The sequence below is a fragment of the Glycine soja genome, chromosome 15, assembly GCF_004193775.1.
Source record: "Glycine soja cultivar W05 chromosome 15, ASM419377v2, whole genome shotgun sequence".
Taxonomy (NCBI): Eukaryota; Viridiplantae; Streptophyta; class Magnoliopsida; order Fabales; family Fabaceae; genus Glycine; species Glycine soja.
This window is the reverse complement of record NC_041016.1, coordinates 45867091-45886134: the sequence shown is the minus strand read 5'-3', so window position 1 is coordinate 45886134 and position 19044 is coordinate 45867091. Positions and strand designations below refer to the sequence as shown.

The 19044-nt window shown below is 31.4% G+C and overlaps 1 long non-coding RNA gene across 2 annotated transcripts; it reads left to right on the top strand.

Moving 5' to 3' along the window:
• Window positions 1-2945: 2945 nt before the first annotated feature.
• Window positions 2946-18629, top strand: LOC114386773. 2 transcript variants are annotated; one of them, XR_003661182.1, is made up of 9 exons: window positions 2946-3082; window positions 3204-3257; window positions 3522-3613; window positions 3784-3851; window positions 4310-4346; window positions 4618-4725; window positions 5108-5248; window positions 16106-16152; window positions 18255-18629. It is a non-coding gene; the product is annotated as an uncharacterized LOC114386773 (long non-coding RNA). The 2 variants fall into 2 exon arrangements; XR_003661181.1 differs by having other exon boundaries at window positions 3784-4346.
• Window positions 18630-19044: the final 415 nt, after the last annotated feature.

Sequence of the window (19044 nt, the reverse complement as noted above, 5' to 3'; positions counted from 1 at the left end):
AGCAATCTAGGAATGGATCATTTGAAAGCAGCCAAAAAAGTTATGGGGTATTTGAAGAGAACAAAGTCTTATATGCTCACATACAAGAGGTTAGATCAGTTGGAGATCACTGGGTATTCTGGCTCATATTTTGCAGGATGCCTAGATAGGTTGAGATCCACTTTAGGTTACATTTTCATGTTAGCCAGTGGTGTGGTTTCTTGGTGCAGTGCCTAGCAAACTCTTACTACTTCATCCACTATGGCGGCATAATTTGTGGCATGCTATGAGGCATCAAATCATGGAATATGGTTGAAAAATTGTCACAGGTCTGAAAATTATGGAAGGAATTGAAAGACCACTTAAGTTATATTGTGACAACAAATCAACTGTATTGTATTCTAACAACAACAGGAGCTCGACCAAGTCGAAGCATATTGACATCAAGTTCCTAGTTGTTAAGGAAAGGGTACAGAGTGGACAAATTTCCATAGAACACTTAGGGACAAACTTCATGATAGTAGATCCTATTACTAAGGGACTTCCACCCAAGGTCTTTCATGAGCATGTTGCTCACATTGGTGTTTTACAGTTCGAGGAATCTTTGGTTTAGTGGGAGTTAGTCACTTTTATGTATTTTATGTTCTATGTTAGATTTTATGTATGCATACATTAACTTTTGGATATATTTGGTTAAATATATATGGTTTATTATTCAGTTATTACACTTTGTACATTAAAGTTATTAAATGATCTCATTGAGGTAAAGTAGGACTAGTTGAAAATAGACGTGTACAGACCACCTTTACATAATTTTCATGCTACACATTTCTTGATGTGTCTATGTCATTTGATTTTATCAGCATTAGTAATCATTGATGGTTTTAGTTGTGATTGATATAATGAAAACTGCTTTGGTTCTACATGCAGATGTAATCAATGGACAAGATTTTTGGAATATGCTCAAGGCATGTAATGGCAAATTTTGAGCTCATAAAGTCTAACACATTCATAAGGATGGTAAGGATATATATATTTGTGACCAGTGGGAGATTGTTAGTAATTTTAGGTCATATATATATATATATATATATATATATCATAATTGAATGAGTTATGACCATTATATAATTGGAAGGTCATAAAACCAACTTTCTGATAAACCTTTCTTCATCATTATTCCATTATGACTAATCCAGGTACACTTTCGTATCTAGTTTTCATCATGATTTTGAGTATGGGAACACAAAGGGATTCTATTCATCTTTGTATAGTAATTTCTCTCTACATGAATAGAAAGCATGTGGTTAGGATTGATGATTGTCTGTTAGAATGAAAATAGGTTGATTGATTGAATCCCAACAATATAGAGTTAATACTGTTGGAAGCGCACGTTCACTTCCACGTTCTTTTAATTAATTAATTTTATTATTTAGAAAAAAATAGTTATTTTGAATCTGGTCCATTTTCCATCTACATTCAACCCATATCTTTGCAATATATTTGCAACTACCTTCAGTAACAAATCACGTATCCATCATTTATCTCACGTACTGATAACTTCTTATCTCACGTCTGATAACTTCCTATCTCACGTTCTGATAACAAGTTGAGAGCTCTGTGATGGACAGACTCTATAAATAGGATGGGGTGCTCTCAGTTTTGTATCACCAAACCCACTTCTCTATTTAGAAAAAATACCCCATCTATTCAGAGTGAGTAAGGGTCTGGAAGAACAAAACTGTCTTTCAGGTTTGTGTGTGCGCCACTTCCCGTTCAATTTGCAATGGCTGAAGGTACGCTCGTAATATTTTTTAATTTCTGCTGTTTGATCTAAATATGTCATTTTAATTGATTTGCATGTTTAGATCAGTATATGTATATTTTACAAATACATCTCTTTTTTTAATTATTTTAATATCGCATAATGTCTATCACAAGCATATATACTTGCAATAAATGGAGATGATGATGATATTTTACTTACAGTCTAACACATTATCCAAGACATATGAAAAGATTCACCCTACATTGCCAATTAAAATAAATGCAAACAATCTCATTGCATAAAATTGAAGAAACTTATTGCAAACAAAAATTTAGATTTCCTTATGTGACATTATACTAAACAGTAAAAATTTAGCCCTTAATTTAAAGAAAAAGAGAGATCGAGAATTTAAATAATAATAAAAAAAGGAGTTATGAGGCTATGATGGTGTAGACATTTTCACCAAATAGAATATGGTGTCGACATTTTCACCGAAAAGAATCCAAGTGCAAATTCTACGAGACCTCCATTCCTAAATGCATGCTTTCATGAAAACCGAAGAAAATTAAGAGTGAAGTAGCAACATAATCAAACTACTTCAAAAAATGCTAAGGAGATCTGTTGTAAAAATATGTGTCCTTACATACTTTTCAATAATTAGAAAGTACTTGAATAACAATTAAAATGTTAATTTGGATATAATGAAAAATTTATGTAGTGTAATAAATTTAAGAATACACAATGATACTATTTTGGTGAGTAAGTATGGAGAAAGTTTAGTTAATTGTTTTTCTGACACTACTACAAACCAACGCTACTACAACATTGTATCAAGGATAGTCTTAAAAAACTGTCATCTACAAAGACGCAGTGGTAATTTTGTAAATATTCATAATTTTTATGGATTTTAAAGACGGTCTTGAAAAGGAACCATCGTAGGCCTCTTTTTTTTCATGTACACACGTGCCTATTTCGCATCGCATCCCTTCCTCTCCTCTCGAGTTTACATACCTAGCTAGGTAGCGTCGCTCAAACCTAAGGCTCACCAGAGAACTGGTTGCAATGGTCCGCAACATGTTCTTCCTAATTCCCCTTCTTCTTCTCAAATCGTCACTTCTGCAATATCTTCCCTAAATGTGTCATTTCGTGAACCACTGTAGATGTGTGCCCCCACCGTAAGAAAGCTATGCACCCTCAGCAACCTCTTCCACTCGAAGTTGTTAACCCGCAATTGCAACAACACCAATGTTGCCCCCTTCACAAAACCTTTTCCTGAATCTGAAGACGAAATACACCTCTCCTCAGAACCTGACCTCGCTTGTGACACTTCCAAAGGTGTTCCTTTTTTCAAGTTTCAATTTTTACGCCTACCCATGTTTGCATTTATGTTTTTGTAGAGGTGCCTTGTTGTGTTAATGGGTTTTTGGTTTCTGGAGCTAAATGGTTTCTGGTGCAGGGGATTCGATTGACAAAAATGAGGATACCAATGAGCTTTCTGATATATTGTGCTGTAAGTGTTTGTTAAAATTACTATGAGAGTACAAGTCTTGTGTTTTTCTTTGGATGATGTGGAGGAGACTAGGGAATTGAAATGTGCCCTCTTGGCTTATGATGTACAAGTCTTGTGTTTTTCTTAACTTGAAGATATATATTTTTAGCTTTTTATGCTAGCTGTTTAACTACGAATTTAGTGGAGCGGCTTTGTGTTTCTGATTTGTGTGTACCTAATCCTAATCTGTTTCTTTTCAATCTTCTCTTCGACCCCATTTCCTAGATCTGCTTGTTGCTTCCATCATCAACTAATTATGGTTCTTCACAGAGAACTCGATCATCTCTTTTCATCCCCTTTTGTTGACCCTCCCAAAGGTAACTTTTTTATGTTTTAGAAGAAAAAATGCAGCTGTTATTTTCAAAATTGCATGCTCCTGGAGTTGTTATTAAGTTGATTTAATTTTAATAATTGAATTTTGCATGCCCAGATCCATGTTCCTCATTTTATTACATTTATTATTTGTAATTTTGTTGAAAATGATTAGATGATGCGAAATCCAGTGACATGTCAATTGAAAAGAAGATTGAGTTCCCCGAGAGTTCGACGGGAAAGGTTGGTAATTGGTATAGTCCAATTACAATTACACTTATTTGCAGTTGTGGCTTAGTTTCTAATGATGTTGACTCTGTTAACTGTGAATATTAGTGAGTGTTGGGGTTGCCATTGCTATTTGATATGAAAATTTGATGTGTGCATCTGAGAATCTAGTTGATGTTTTTTTGGTCTCGGGCTAAATACCTGTCTATGTTTATGGACTTGCAAAATTTTATTACTTTTGACAATCACACATTATGTAACGAGTGAGTTAATGTTGGATTCATTAGTGGCACGGTGTTTTATGCTTGTGTGATTCATTTTACATGGGTGATGGTTTAAATTAAACAACTCTAATTGCAAATGTTGTCTCTTTGAATATTTTGAATTTTAAATGGTTTAATGACTTTCTTATTGAATTTTTCTTTTTTTTTTACCAAATGAACTCGCTTGCATTCTTGTATTTTAAAATGGAGGATAAGGAAGCATTGGTTAGCAACTGCAGCCGTGCAGGTGAGTAATAGTTTGTATGAAATGATTGTTATGTGAATCCCACTTCCTTTTGAGAATTTTTGCAGCTCTTGGTCAATGATATACTGCAGAGTTTCATTTTTTTTCTTCTTTATAATGTATGTGGATCTCCTATGAGGTTGATGTTTGCTAATTGTTGCGAGTTCATAGTTTTACCCCACTCAGTGATAACCATCACAAGATATGATATGAGTTTTCTAATTTAACTATTAGGTTTTATGAATTAACTTGAGACAAATGTTACCTGTTTCAGGTCACAAATTGGAGGTCTCGGATGGTTAAATAATCGTCTCTTGATGGAACTAGTATCGCATTTAATATTTTAGGGAAATTAGAGGCTGGTTTGCTCCACCACCTTGGGGTATTTATCTGAGTCATGTGATGTATGCGTTATTCATTGAATTCATGACATTTTCATGGCTGCCTTGTTTCTTTTTGGCTAAGAGTATGATTGCATTTAGGCAAACCAGGATTGAATTCTTCCATATAAGAGATCTTACTAAAATTATAGGGTTTCTTTTTGAGCAAATGATTTATTACAAGTGCATGGAAATCAAAGTGGTCACAGTAAAAATTTACATCAAATTTGTAGGACACTTTAAAGTCAATTGACTTTGAACTTCCAGTGATATTTTATTATGATTTCTTAGTCATTTTCTGACCTATTCTTTGTTTCCTTCTTTCTATCTAGTAACTGGTCTTTCCCTTTTTGTATGTTAATAATGATTGGATTCATTTTATAGGTGATGAAGTTCCACCTTCAACATTTTCCATGATGAACATTGATGAGGATCGGTTATCTTTCCACACTTCTACCGATGGCTATGGCTATCTACTTGCCACTCTTTGCTCCTTCATCGCATATCTGTTCATCCTATATACGGGTATGACTATTTGAATTTAATTTAAATATAATATATATGAAAACATGAGCATAATTTTGCAATATTCTAGGCATTATTTTCTCTTGGCAGTCTAGCACAACTCACACGAAATTTCATTACTGAATTCTATAGATGGAACACAGTGAAGGGGAAATGATACAGTTAGATTTCTTACTCCATTGTTTCACTTGAAAAGTGAAGAATTTAACTCGATGATGATAGAAGATTAAAAATGGTCTTAAAGTAAAGAGAAACGTCAACATCATACTTTGTAATATAATATATTTTTAGAACATATTTTTTTTATTATTGATTAATATTTATTAAAAACATAAATATTTAATGAGTCTCACTTTTTTATTTAATATATTTTACTCACATGATTTTGTAATTTTGAATAAATTTTAATAATAATAAGATAAGTGTATCTAAAACTATAGGTTAAAAGGTGATTGCTAATACTCTTCTAAATTAAAGCTTTCATGTTTGATAAAATTTGCATAACACTGGAAGTTGCTTGAACGTGGGCTTTTACACTCGCGCTAGCCCTCAATATGTAAGGTACACACAATAGTCAATTATTATAATTAAATAATAATATAAAACTTTTTATATTAGTAGGACAATACATATTTATTAAACTCATATTTTAAATAGAATTATCTTTAGAAAATAATACCGTGTATGTTTGAGTTGTGGTTTGAGAGACTTCAGAAGAGTATTTAAAAAAGAATTAGAAATATATCTTTTATGTTCATTCGTTTGATTGGTTTGGAAACATGTGCCACCACACAATGAACACCAATACATGTTCATATTCGAGAGAAAATATATATATGATGTATGTGTATAATAATATCAACATAAAATTCCAAAAGTCTGATGCATCATCATATTTTGTTGATGTACATAATATCTATATATTAATTACTTAGTTTTATTAGATAAAGAATATAGTAATATTTTACTACCAAAATTTGAGATAATGAATCCATGCATTATGTGTGTGCACATAGGTAGTTGAAAATTTTTTTGTTACAAGTTGGCATATTTTACAAAATTCATTTGTTACCCAATTTGTGTTGATTTAATATAAATTTTTTATTTAAAAATAATATAAAATTTTTATACGCTGTTGTGCATGAAATATGAAATTTTTGGGTTTAAAAAAATATTAAAATATTTGTAATATATATGTATATATAATTTTTAATAATAATATTTTCTTTATTTAATTTTTTTAAAAAAAATTATAAGATGGTTGTCTGACAAACCGTCTCAAAAGGGTATCCTTCTAAGAACCATCTTAAAAGGCTAATTTTTTAAGATGATTTTCAAAAAATCGTCTCAGAAAGATAATATTTTAAGACGGTTTTTAGCTAAAAACCTTTTTAGATGGATATCCTTTTCAAAGACTATCAACAATGTTGACTTCAAAGACGGTTCAAAACCATCTTTGAATGTCCTTTACAACCGTCGTTGTATGCGCCTTTTGCATGTGTGAATTTGAAAATATTGCATGAAATACAAAAATGGCCTCATCAATGGATGAACTTCCTATGCTAAGAAATAAGAGTAGAAACACCACTACTTTACTAGAATTACGATGATGATCTCCTGTCTTCTATTTTATTATTGCATGTAACTTTTTCCTCATCATTGCATATTTTAATTTGTTTTCTTCCATTACAAAATGAAAGGATGAGAAGAGTTTGTTTTTGTTTAACACATTACTAGTTAGCTTTTGCAGTTGATCTAAGTTGCGTTGACATAGTAGAAATTTTTTTTAAAGAGTACATTGGAAGACTCTTGAGCCTTTATTCTAAATGATCAACTTGGTCTTGATGCTTTCTTCAAGAATTGACAATCCATTTGGTAGTACAATGGTTTTCCTAAAGATATGATAGAGGTTTCACATCAATAATGTGGACTTATCATTTGCTAAAAGTATTAGGATTCCATACACGGAAAAATTGCCACCATATACATCTTGGATACATGTGGCCATGTGCATTTGACATTTTGCTTAAAAAAACTAATTTTCTGTCCCGATGTTCCATATGTGTAATACAATTTTGCCAAAGAAAAACAATATTTTTGTTAAATTCTGTTTTGAAAAAGAAACTTTATTATAAAATATTATGTATAAATTAAAATGGAGATTATTGTGTTTATCTAATTTTTTATTTTTCTAAATCTTGTATTTTGAATAGAATGAATGAATGGTTAAAGATCAATAAGTCATTGGTAAAAGCCAAATGTACTACGATAAATATCCGAAGGATGTTAAATAGACTTTATTGAACCACAAGACCCAATTTTGCACACTAAATGAACATGGAGATGTACTCGCATGTAGAAGTTCTATATGCAAGTATATTATTTGCATTTTAATTTATTGCACAAAAATTCAGTCTTCAACATTAGCGAAGCCATGTTTACATACTTAGGGTTTTTATCATAATATATTTGGTTTTTTCCAATAACTCAAAGATCTTGAGCCATTATCTCATTTTTATTAAGCATGAAAGATTTTGAAAAATCAAAAAATAGTTAAGCACAATCTCCATATATGCAAGTTTCTATTTGAAAAACAAAATACAAGCATGTAACTTTTGTCTGGCCAACATTGCACATCTAAGACATCTAGGCCGAAAAATAGTCTTTGAAAATTGAAAGTGAAATGCTCATCAAACCACATGTATCCAAAATGTAATATGGTGGTAATTTTTTCATGTATGGAATCCTCACTCTTTCAACCAATGATAAGCCCACAATATTGATGTGAACCTTTTCTACATGCTTTCATGAATTGAAACCATTGTACTTACAAAATGGTTTGTCAATTCTTGAAGAAAGCATAAAGACTCCTTTTATGATATTAGCAGCTTGATCATTAAACCAAAGGCTCAAATTTTTTCCAAAGTCTCTATGTTTTTCCTATGAAAATACAATTGAAATTAACTGCAAGCTAACTGACAATATGTTAAGCAAACTTAAATATTGTGTGTGATATTTGTACACATAAATGTAAAGGAATAGATAATTGTTTAGTTTTATGCTTCAGAATGAGATTAGATACAAAATAATATATATAATCTTAGAGTTCAAGTTTGAAATATCCTTCAATATGATTTCAAATGAAATGGAATGAGAGAAAAAACACACAAAACAAAATAAAGCATCTAAATTAAAGGAAATAAAGAAATTTGAAGAACAAAGGAGTGAGGAAAGAGAAACCAACTTTTAAGTTTGGAGGCACAATTAGTTGTTTTTTCACCATGAATGAATCAAAGTAGAAAGAGGTCAGAAAAGTAATGAAGAGAGTAAATTGAACAAAGACATTAAATAAGTGTAAGGCTCTTCGGAAGTGAATCTGCCTTCTAGCACTACAAAAATTTATAAAGTCTTTTTGTGCGCATGTTACTGATCCATCTTTTTTAAGTACCACGAGTGGACCACCTCTCCCGACAACAACGTTTTTTTCATAATGATAAGAATAACAATATTTAAAGATGAGTTTGCCTTTTGCTTGCACTTTGTCGTTTCAGGTGTCGTTTCATGCATGAGTTACTAATCTCTGCTTTTTAAGTCCGGTGTGGGGACCACAACACTCAATGTCAATGCTTTTTTCATAATAATAAGAGTAACACTTTTAAAAGGTGAGATGACCTTTTGTGACCCTTGAGTAATTTTGGGTGTCGTTTATTGCATGAGTTACTTATCCTTCCTTTCTAAGTACCACATGAGGACCACCACTTTCAATGACAACATCTTTTCATAATAACATTTGACATTAATTTGATATGGACTATGAACACATTTTCTTACATAGTTGTACTAAGCATATTTTTATCGGTAAAAATTAATTAAAAACTATAAAATTATGTATATGTATACGGTTCAAAGGCTTCCACAACACTAATTCATGCATCAAGAGAGAAATAAGCTTACTAACAACATACACCCAGAAAGATAAGGGCTCATTAAGGCATTATCAATCAATATCAAGACTGCTTGCATCACCTAACCACTTGACATAATGTTATTACGAAAAAATGTTGTCTTTAGGAGTGGTGGCCCTCATGCGGTACTTAGAAAGGAGGGATAAGTAACTCATGGAATAAATGACATGAAAAATTATTCAATGGTTGCAAAATGTCATTTCATCTTTTAAAAGCATTACTCTTCTTGTTATGAAAAAAGCATTGTCATTGAGAGTGGTGGTCCCCCATCAGAAATGACAAAGTAGAAGTAAAAGGCCAACTCAGCTTTAAATATTGTTATTCTTATTATTATGAAAAAATGTTGTTGAGAGAGGTGGTCCCCTCATGGTACTTAGAAAAGAGGGATCAATAACATGCACACAAAAAGACACTACAAATTTTGCACTGTTGGAAGAAGGTAGACTCACTTCTAAAGAGTCTTACACTTATTTAATGTCTTCGTTCAAATTACTCTCTTGATTACTTTTCTCACCTCTTTCTCCTTTGATTCTTTTAGTAAATATTGTTTTATAATTTAAAATTTATAAATATATATTACTTATATTAATTCTATTTTATAAAATAAAATATTTATTTTAGAATCTGTTACGTAAAATTAAATTTCTTATATTTTCTAAGATTTTGTTTTAACAGGTCAATGCAATTTGTTAAGTTTATTTTGACATATGTAAGTTGTTACATTTGTTTTGATATCTATAAGTTGGGTTCCAACGGTCAGATTTTTGTTGTTGCATAAGGGGGTCTATGCCTATATATATCTCTTTCCTCATCTCTAGAAAACACAAGCACAACAACAATCTGAGCAACAATCTGATTTCTTTCTCCCTAAAATTTTCTCTTCCTTCTATCATAAAAAACTTATTTATGAGAGCAAGAACATTAGTGTTCGAAAGGTTCGCGAATCCTTTTGCTGTACACGATCGAAACCAACGGGTTGTCGTATCTTGGGAAAGGAGCGCAATTAGATTTTCCTACCAGTGTAGTGGGGGCATTTTCTCTCTAAGGATAACATTTGCACGCTTTAACCCAGGCTAATTATTTCTTCCCCTAATTTATTTTTTCCTTGTGTTTATTGTATGATATAGTGCATTGTTGATTCATGTGTTGCCAATTAAAGTTATTTTGCTAATGTTATTTTGTTATTTAATTCAAGGCTTTGCATTTTCTTCTTTTTTATTTTAATTTTTCTAACAGTCATAGAGAGAAAAATGTGTACTTTTTTCTTGCATAGTCTTGTCTTTTGTGCAATAGCATTATGTCTTATCAAAATGTTTGTCATGGATATGATTAGGTCCTTTTCTGGTTAGCCTAAAAAATTTACGGGTGAAAACACAATGCATCATTATGTTCCATTAAAAATATTTTTATTATATTATTTCATTTCCTTAAATTTTGAATTAGTAGGAGATTGTTGAAAAATATTTTCTTATAATTTGAAATTTAAAATGAAAATATATTTTCTTTGTCAATATTGTTTTTTTAAAGATAAAATGCTTTTAGAATTATTTTCCATGAAAAACTAAAAGCATCCCACTACTTCCATTCCCTATGTGAGGAAACTATCTTTTATTTGGTCAAATTCATTTGTGAATGTTACAAGTCTTTAAAATTAGAAATTTTGTTGTTTGGTTTTTATTTATTTTTTAACATTATTGTTGCAAGTATTTTGTTGCTACACGTTGGTGACTGGTTGCCTCTATATATGTAGCTCCTTGCTACAAAAAATAAACATGTGAAAATACGACACACATAACAATAAAATGAACACTTGGGTGAAACTTTATATTTTGCATGTCATATTCTTAATAGAGTACCTTATAAAAAATTGAAAAAAAAAACTTATGAGCTATGGAGAAAAAGAGAACCAAATTTGAAATATCTTAAAGTGTGGGAGTGTCTAGTAAATGTTAACATTCCTATTAATAAGAAAGGAAAAATTGGACCAAAAACTATTGATTGTTGGTTGAGTATTCTTTGCATAGTACTAATGATAGATTCTTGGCTATTGATTTAGATGTGTCTAAAATTTCTAACGGTACTATTATGAAATCTAGCGATGTCACTCTCTTTGAAAATGTTTTTTGTCACACCCTCTACCCCACACATATGTACTAATAATAAAAAAAATAATTAAAAAAAATTAAACTTAATTCAAGTTTTTAAAACATATTCAAATACAAAACTTTCAAGAGGGTAGCAGGCTCACATTCACCTTTCTAACATCATCATAAAACTTTTCTAAATAAATAATAAATTCACTTCAACTCAAACAAGGCCGTCTATAAAACCCTATACCCCAATACCACATCCTATCAGAGCATTGTGTCCCGACGTTCTTCAGCACATGGTTCCTTAAAGCAATTCACCTAGTCATCTGCTCCCTCGAACACAAAGTTCAAGATCATCATAGGATCCAAACACAAACAACACACGGGGAGTGAGTTATCACATTCCTAACTAATAGAGAAACAATGCAACTAGATATACATATCATATAAACCAAATAAAACTTAGTTACACGTAATTCACGTAATTCCACCACTTTGTCATTCAAAGTTCACTTTTCAATCATCAATCACATTACACAAGAATCACACGCTTTGATCAAGACATAATAACACATCAATTTCATAATAAACAATTAGCAAGTGCATGAGACAGTTATGCTAAGACTCAAGCCTATATGCAATGTGGTACCATGTCAGTGAAAAACCACCCTGGGGCGCTTAGGAGTACATAACAAGACACACCACACAATGAGTTTGTCAGGTCACTCTCACTAAGTAAGATCATAGGGAGACCAGCCAGGGTCACGATGTTTTGCCAGAATGCTCCAACCATATGGGATCAGCATAGGCTTAAAGGAGCACTCAAACCCGGTGACCCCCAAGGCCTACACTCCGAAGAGTCTGTCAGGGCCTCTCCCTCCTGATTCAGGTCCAACCCCTAAAATCATTTTAGCACACAGACACTGCTCATGAATTTTACAATACCCATGACCTCACACTCGTGTGTTAAACACGTACAACATATTGCGCTACAATTTAACACTGGTTTCTAAATAGGAAACCTACACTTTCTCTTTAACACTTGTTCCTAAATAGGAAACCTACAACTTTCTCTTTAACACTGCGCATTTACATTTTTCTCAAGATAACACTGGTCGGGTTATTGTACAATTCATAGCTTACAATACAAGTAATTTCACATCAAGAGTTAATCACACACTTATTTACAACCAAAACTCATTCACAATTTCACATCTCATAATGTCACAATCCATCATCACATGCTTTCACTAATCTCACAATTCAACATATGTTCTACTTTACACTTTTACTCAATCTCAATAACAATATTATAATCTCAAGGCAACATATTATTCCATAATTCATCACATATTTCATTTATAAGCACTGCTCATGAATTATACAATACCACGACCTCACACTCATGTTTCAAACATGTTTAACACAATTGCGCTAGAATTTAACACTGGTTCCTAACTAGGAACCTACACTTTCTCTTTAACACTGCACATAAACACTGGTCGAGTTATTGTATAATTCATAGCTCACAATATAATTAATGTAACATCAAGTGTTAAACACATTCGTTTATTCACAACTGAATATCATGTCCACACTTTAACATCTCATAACATCACATCAACCATCTCATAACATTCCTAATGATATTCATAAGATACAACACACACATGTTCATCAAATTTAACCATAATATTCTCAAACTCCAACACTTAATAATTTTTGGAATCATACTATAACACTCTACAATATTATTTACATAAATTATTAATATAAATAACTACCTCTATATATATAAGCTAGCATACATCATATTGAATCACAAATATCAAAGTAAGCTTTCAATGTACAAATTCTAAATAATTATATGAACACTTTGGTCAATTTCAATTATGATATTAATTTTTTAAATTATATATAAAAACCTAAAAAAAAAGCAAGAAAAAGAGAAAATACAAAATCAATATCTCTCTCTAAATTTTTTCTTACTTTATTTCATCAATTCATATTAATTAGAAAAATGTTCGATTTATAGGGTTCACGCACAACACAATAGCATATCAATTTCACAACAATTGGTCTGTCAAACATATATAATTCACTGTAATAATTATAAGGATAAACTGAAAATTGCAAAAACACCCCAAAACTCATTCCAATTGATATCTCTAAGGATCCCTACACATGTTCTCACTAATCCCCAATTGTGAATAACTCATCCCTTACCTCTGAGCGGACTCACGTGTGTCTTCAGCCAGTGATAGCATCATCTCTAGCGGTTCCCTGAGAATCCTTCATTTATTCCTCTGACTGCTCCTATAGAATTCTCAAACGTCAGAGAGACGGATAAGAGATTGAAACCTCCACTTGTATTGTCTTCATGCGATTCCTTTTTCTCCCTCCAAGAATATTATCTCGCAAATCCCAACGGCAAAAGTGTGCGCAGTTAAATTTCCAACAACATATACAAATTTCATGAAAATCCAACGGTTAAAGAAACCGGGATCATAGTTTTACCAAGACAGTTTTGGGTTTCTGCGGGAAATTAAAAGGCTATAATGCGAGTGATTTTCCTATAAGCTCAGACATGATTTTGAAATTCCCAACGGTGAGAATGGTCGGAATTGGGTTGTGAACCTGGTGTTTAAATTTCACGACGATCCAACAGTGAATGAGTTTGAGATCGCAAATTTTCCGAGACAGGTTTAGTGAGCTGCGGGAAAAAGAATGGGATGTTACAATTCCACCCCTCTTAAAAGAAGTTTCATCCCCGAAACTTGCCGAAAGATCGAGAAAAAGATATCTCGCATATGATTCTCAATATTAAGTTGTGTGTCTAGTTGAAACTCTTTTTCCGTTACTCCGATCACAAGACTCCTCTGCACTTAACAACTAATTTTTTCATATAAATATTCTCAAATTAATGGTTTTTGTAGCATTTGACAAACTTCTCTAGGCCTACTTGATATTGCACATGCAATTGGTAGATTAGGAAGTAATTGAGGGGTTTAGTGACACAAATTGAAGTTTTAATTTTCATGAAACAAAATTGACAAGTGCTTATGTCTTTACTTTATCTGGTTGTGTAGTATCATGAAAATCTACTACACAAACTATTATTTCACATGAAATAAAAAATTATTGCCTTAGATACTACTACTAGTGAGGCTGGATTTCTTAAAAAAAAAATTATGCAATTTTTCATTGTTGAATAAGCCTATACCTCCAATTCCAATGCATTGTGATAGTCAAGTTGCTATACCTAAAGTTACTAGCAAAAATTTTAATGAAAAAAAAGACACTTAAGAGTGAGACATAAGTCTATCAGAAATTTGAATTTCTCATGGTGTCATTTCTCTTGACCTTATCAAGTCAGAAAACAATATTGCAGATCCATTTACAAAAGGGTTGACGCGTCAACAAGTACTTGAGTCGTTGAGGGAAATGGGACTAGAGCCCATTATTTAGTTCCTACAATGGACACCTTTCTTCGTGTGATTGGTGATCCCATGAATGAAGTTCAATGGGTAACAATGAAATTGTTTGTTGACTAAAGTACACCAAAATAAAATTTGGCGGTGTTGTTCCATTTCTCATTCCTATGATGAGATGTATTATAAATTGTGGCAATATTAAGGTTAAGGTATTTATACATGTGTACTTTTGGTAGAAATAATTACCTCTTAATGAATCCGATTACAATTATTGTAGGGGTGGGTCACAAACCACTCTTTGAGGATTCACCTAGTGAGTGTGGTGATAGGACCGCTACTGTGAGATATGGGCTAATCTCTAAGTGACACTCACGAAATAAGATACATGTGCAAGGCCGTGTAACACGCTACCACTGATTAGAACCTAATTGAACGCCAATATTGTAGGGGTTGTGTACTAAAATCCGGTTAAAGAATGTGTAGTTCAAGACAATTAAGTCACTATATTTTTCTCGGGTGAAAGTTCACAAACACTAGGTATAAAGCTCAAACCCGGAAGGTTCCTTATACTAAAATACAATATCACATGCTTTTTCTTTCTTTTATGTTTCTATACATATTATTTTTAATATATATATATATATAATTTTAAATTATGTGGGGGAATGTTAGTAAATATTGTTTTATAATTAAAAATTATAAATATATGTTACTTATATTAATTCCATTTTATAAAATAGAATATTTATTTTAGAATCTGTTACGTAAAATTAGATTTCTTATATTTTCTAAGATTTTGTTTTAGTAGGTCAATGCAATTTATTAAGTTTTTTTTTACATATGTAAGTTGTTACGTTTGTTTTGATATCTGTAAGTTGGATTCCAACGGTTAGATTTTTGTTGTTGCATAAGGGGGTCTATGCCTATATATATACTTTTCCTCCTCTCTAGAAAACACAAGTAGAGCAACTGATTTCTTTCTCCCTACAATTTTCTCTTCCTTCTCTTATAAAAAAACTTATTTTTGAGAGCAAAAATATTAGTGTTCAAAAGGTTCGGGGATCCTTTTGCTGCACACGATTGGAACCAACGAGTTGTCATATCTTGGGAGAGGAGCGCAATTAGATTTTCCTACGAGTGCAGTGGGGGCGTTTTCTCTCTAAGGATAACATTTGCGTGCTTTAACCCAGGATAATTATTTCTTGCCCTAATTAATTTTTTCCTTGTGTTTATTGTATGATATAGTGCATTGTTGATTCATGTGTTACCAATTAAAGTTATTTTGCTAATGTTATTTTATTATTTAATTCAAGTCTTTGCTTTTTCTTCTGATTTATTTCTTTTATTTTATTTTAATTTTTTTAACAGATTCATCCACGGTGAAGAAAACAAACGAACTGTGCCTCCAAACTGAAGTTTGTTTCTCTTTCCTCACTCCTTTGTTCTTCCACTTTCTTCATTTCCTTTAATTTAGATGTTTTATTTTGTTTTGTATTTTTTTTCTCTTCAGTCCATTTCATTGGAATCATATTGAAGGATAATTCAAACTTAAACTCTAAGATTATATATATTATTTTGTATCTAATCACATTCTGAAGCATAAAACTAAAAAATTCTCTATTCCTTTACATTTATGTGTACAAATATCACAGAGGACAATTTAGTTTGCTTATTTCTTTTAAGAACCATACATAGTTCCTTTGCTTCAATGCATATGAATTGAACTTCATTTTTATTTTTTATTGTTAGCACCAAAACATGATTTTGCAGAGATTGATTGATTTTAATTTAAGTAATACTATATGGAGTTGTTGTTTTCCTTGTTTTGTATCATTGCATACTTTTGATTTCTTTTCTTACATTACAAAATGGAAGGTTGAGAAGTGATATTTTTAAAACATTGTCAGTTAGCTTGCAGTTAATCTCAATTATATTTTCATAGGAAAACACATAGAGACATTAGAAAAATTTTGAGGCTTTGGTTCAACGATCAAGCCGTGAATATCATGAAAGGAGTCTTTATGATTTGTTCAAAAATTGACAAACCATTTTGTAAGTGCAATGGTTTCCATACATGAAAGTGTGTAGAGAAGGTTCACATTAATATTGTGGACTTATCATTGGTTGAAAGTGTGAGAATTCCATACATGAAAAAATTACCACCATATTACATCTCGGATGCATGTGGTTTGGTGTGCATTTGACTATCAATTTTCAAAGACTATTTTTCAGCCTAACTGTCTTAGATGTGCAATGCAAGCCACACAAAAGTTACATGCTAGTGTTTTTTTTTTCATATAGAAACTTTCATATAAAATATTTTGTATGAATCTATATGGAGATTGTGCTTAACTGTTTTTTGATTTTTCAAAATCTTTTATGCTAAATAAAAATGAGAGAATGGCTTAAGACTTATGAGTTATTGAAAAAAGCCAAATATACTATGATAAAAATCCCAAGGGTGTTAACATAGCTTCGCTGATGTTGAAGAATGAATTTTTTCGCAATAAATTAAAATGGAAATAATATACATGCATATAGAACCTCTACATGTGAGTACATCTCAATGTTCATTTAGTGTGCAAAATTGGGTCATTAGGCTCAATAAAGTCATGTTTATCATCCTTAGGATTTTTATCATAGTACATTTGGCTTTTTTTCAATGATTGATTGATCTTTAGCCATTCATTCATTCTATTCAACATAAAGGATTTTGAAAAATAAAAAAATAGATAAACACAACAATCTCCATATTGATTTATGCATAATAGTTTATATGAAAGTTTCTTTTTGAAAACAAAATATAACAAAAATATGATTTTTATTTGGAAAAATTGTATTGCACATATGGGACTTCTGGATAGAAAATAAGTTATTTTTTAAGAAAAAAGTCAAATGCACATGGTCACAAGAATCCAAGATGTATATGGTTGTATGGAATCCTAAAACCTTTAGCATATGATAAGTCCACATTATGGATGCAAACCCTCACTATCATATCTTTAGAAAAGTTATTCTACTTACAAAATCGATTGTCAATTCTTGAAGAAAGTATAAAGACCACCTCTATGATATTACCAACTTGATCATTGAGAACAACGGCTCAAGATTCTTTAATGTACTCTAAGATTTTTTTGCTATGTAAACACAAATTAGATCAACTACAAAAGCTAACTAGTAATGTGTTAAAAAAAAACTCTTCTAAACCTTGCATTTTGTAATGGAAGAAAAGAAATTAAAATATGCAATGATAAAGAAAAAGTTGCAGACAATAATATGATAGAAGACAGGAGATCATCATCGTAATTGTGGTTAAGTAGTGGTGTTTCTGCTGTTATTTCTTAGCATACGAAGCTCATCCATTATATCCAAATTAATTTTTTAATTGTTATTCAAGAACTTTCTAATTATTGAAAAGTATGTACGGACACATATTTTTGTAACAGATCTACTTGACATTTTTTGTAGTTTGATTATGCTACTACTTCCCTCTTAATTTTCTTTGGTTTACATGAAGGTATGCATTGGGGAGTGGAGATCCCTTAGAATTTTCACTTGGCTTCTTTTTGGTGAAAATGGCTACACCATCAAAGCCCCACAAATCCTTTTTCTATTATTTAAATTCTCGACTGTAGCTTTAAATTAAGGGCTAAATTTTGACTAGTTAGTATAATATCACATAAGAAAATCTAAACTTTTGTTTGCAATGAGTTTCTTCAATTTATGTGATGATACTGTTTGAATTTATTTAATTGTTATGTTTTGTCTATTTTGAAGATCTTTATTGGCAATGTAGGCCAAAACTTTTCATATGTCTTGGATACTGTGCTAGACTGTAAGCGAAATCTCGTCATCATCTCCATTTATTGCAAATATATATGCTTGTAGTAGACATTATGCTATATTAAAATAATTAAAAGAGGTGTATTATATATATCATTTTTAAATCACTAATATAAATATGTTCAGAAGAGATCTTTTTATTTTAAATATAAGACTGTTTTTGGATCTATTTTTTGGGGTCTTCAAATGTGCGATGTTTAATTTGGCCATAGGAGTTATATATGGATTGATGTGCTCCAAATGGTGGAACCCAAACTCGCAGAGGTACCTGGGATTTACACGTGGCACGGGGTTCACATGCACTCCCATAACTAGAGTTCCTCAACCTTTCAACAATCAAGTATTCAGAAGATTTCCATGTTTTTAATCTGTCTATCTATATAGCACAAAATGACCTTGTATGTTGTTGACCATGTTCTAGAATAATATTATATTTTATGTTGATGAAATTTATATACTATAAT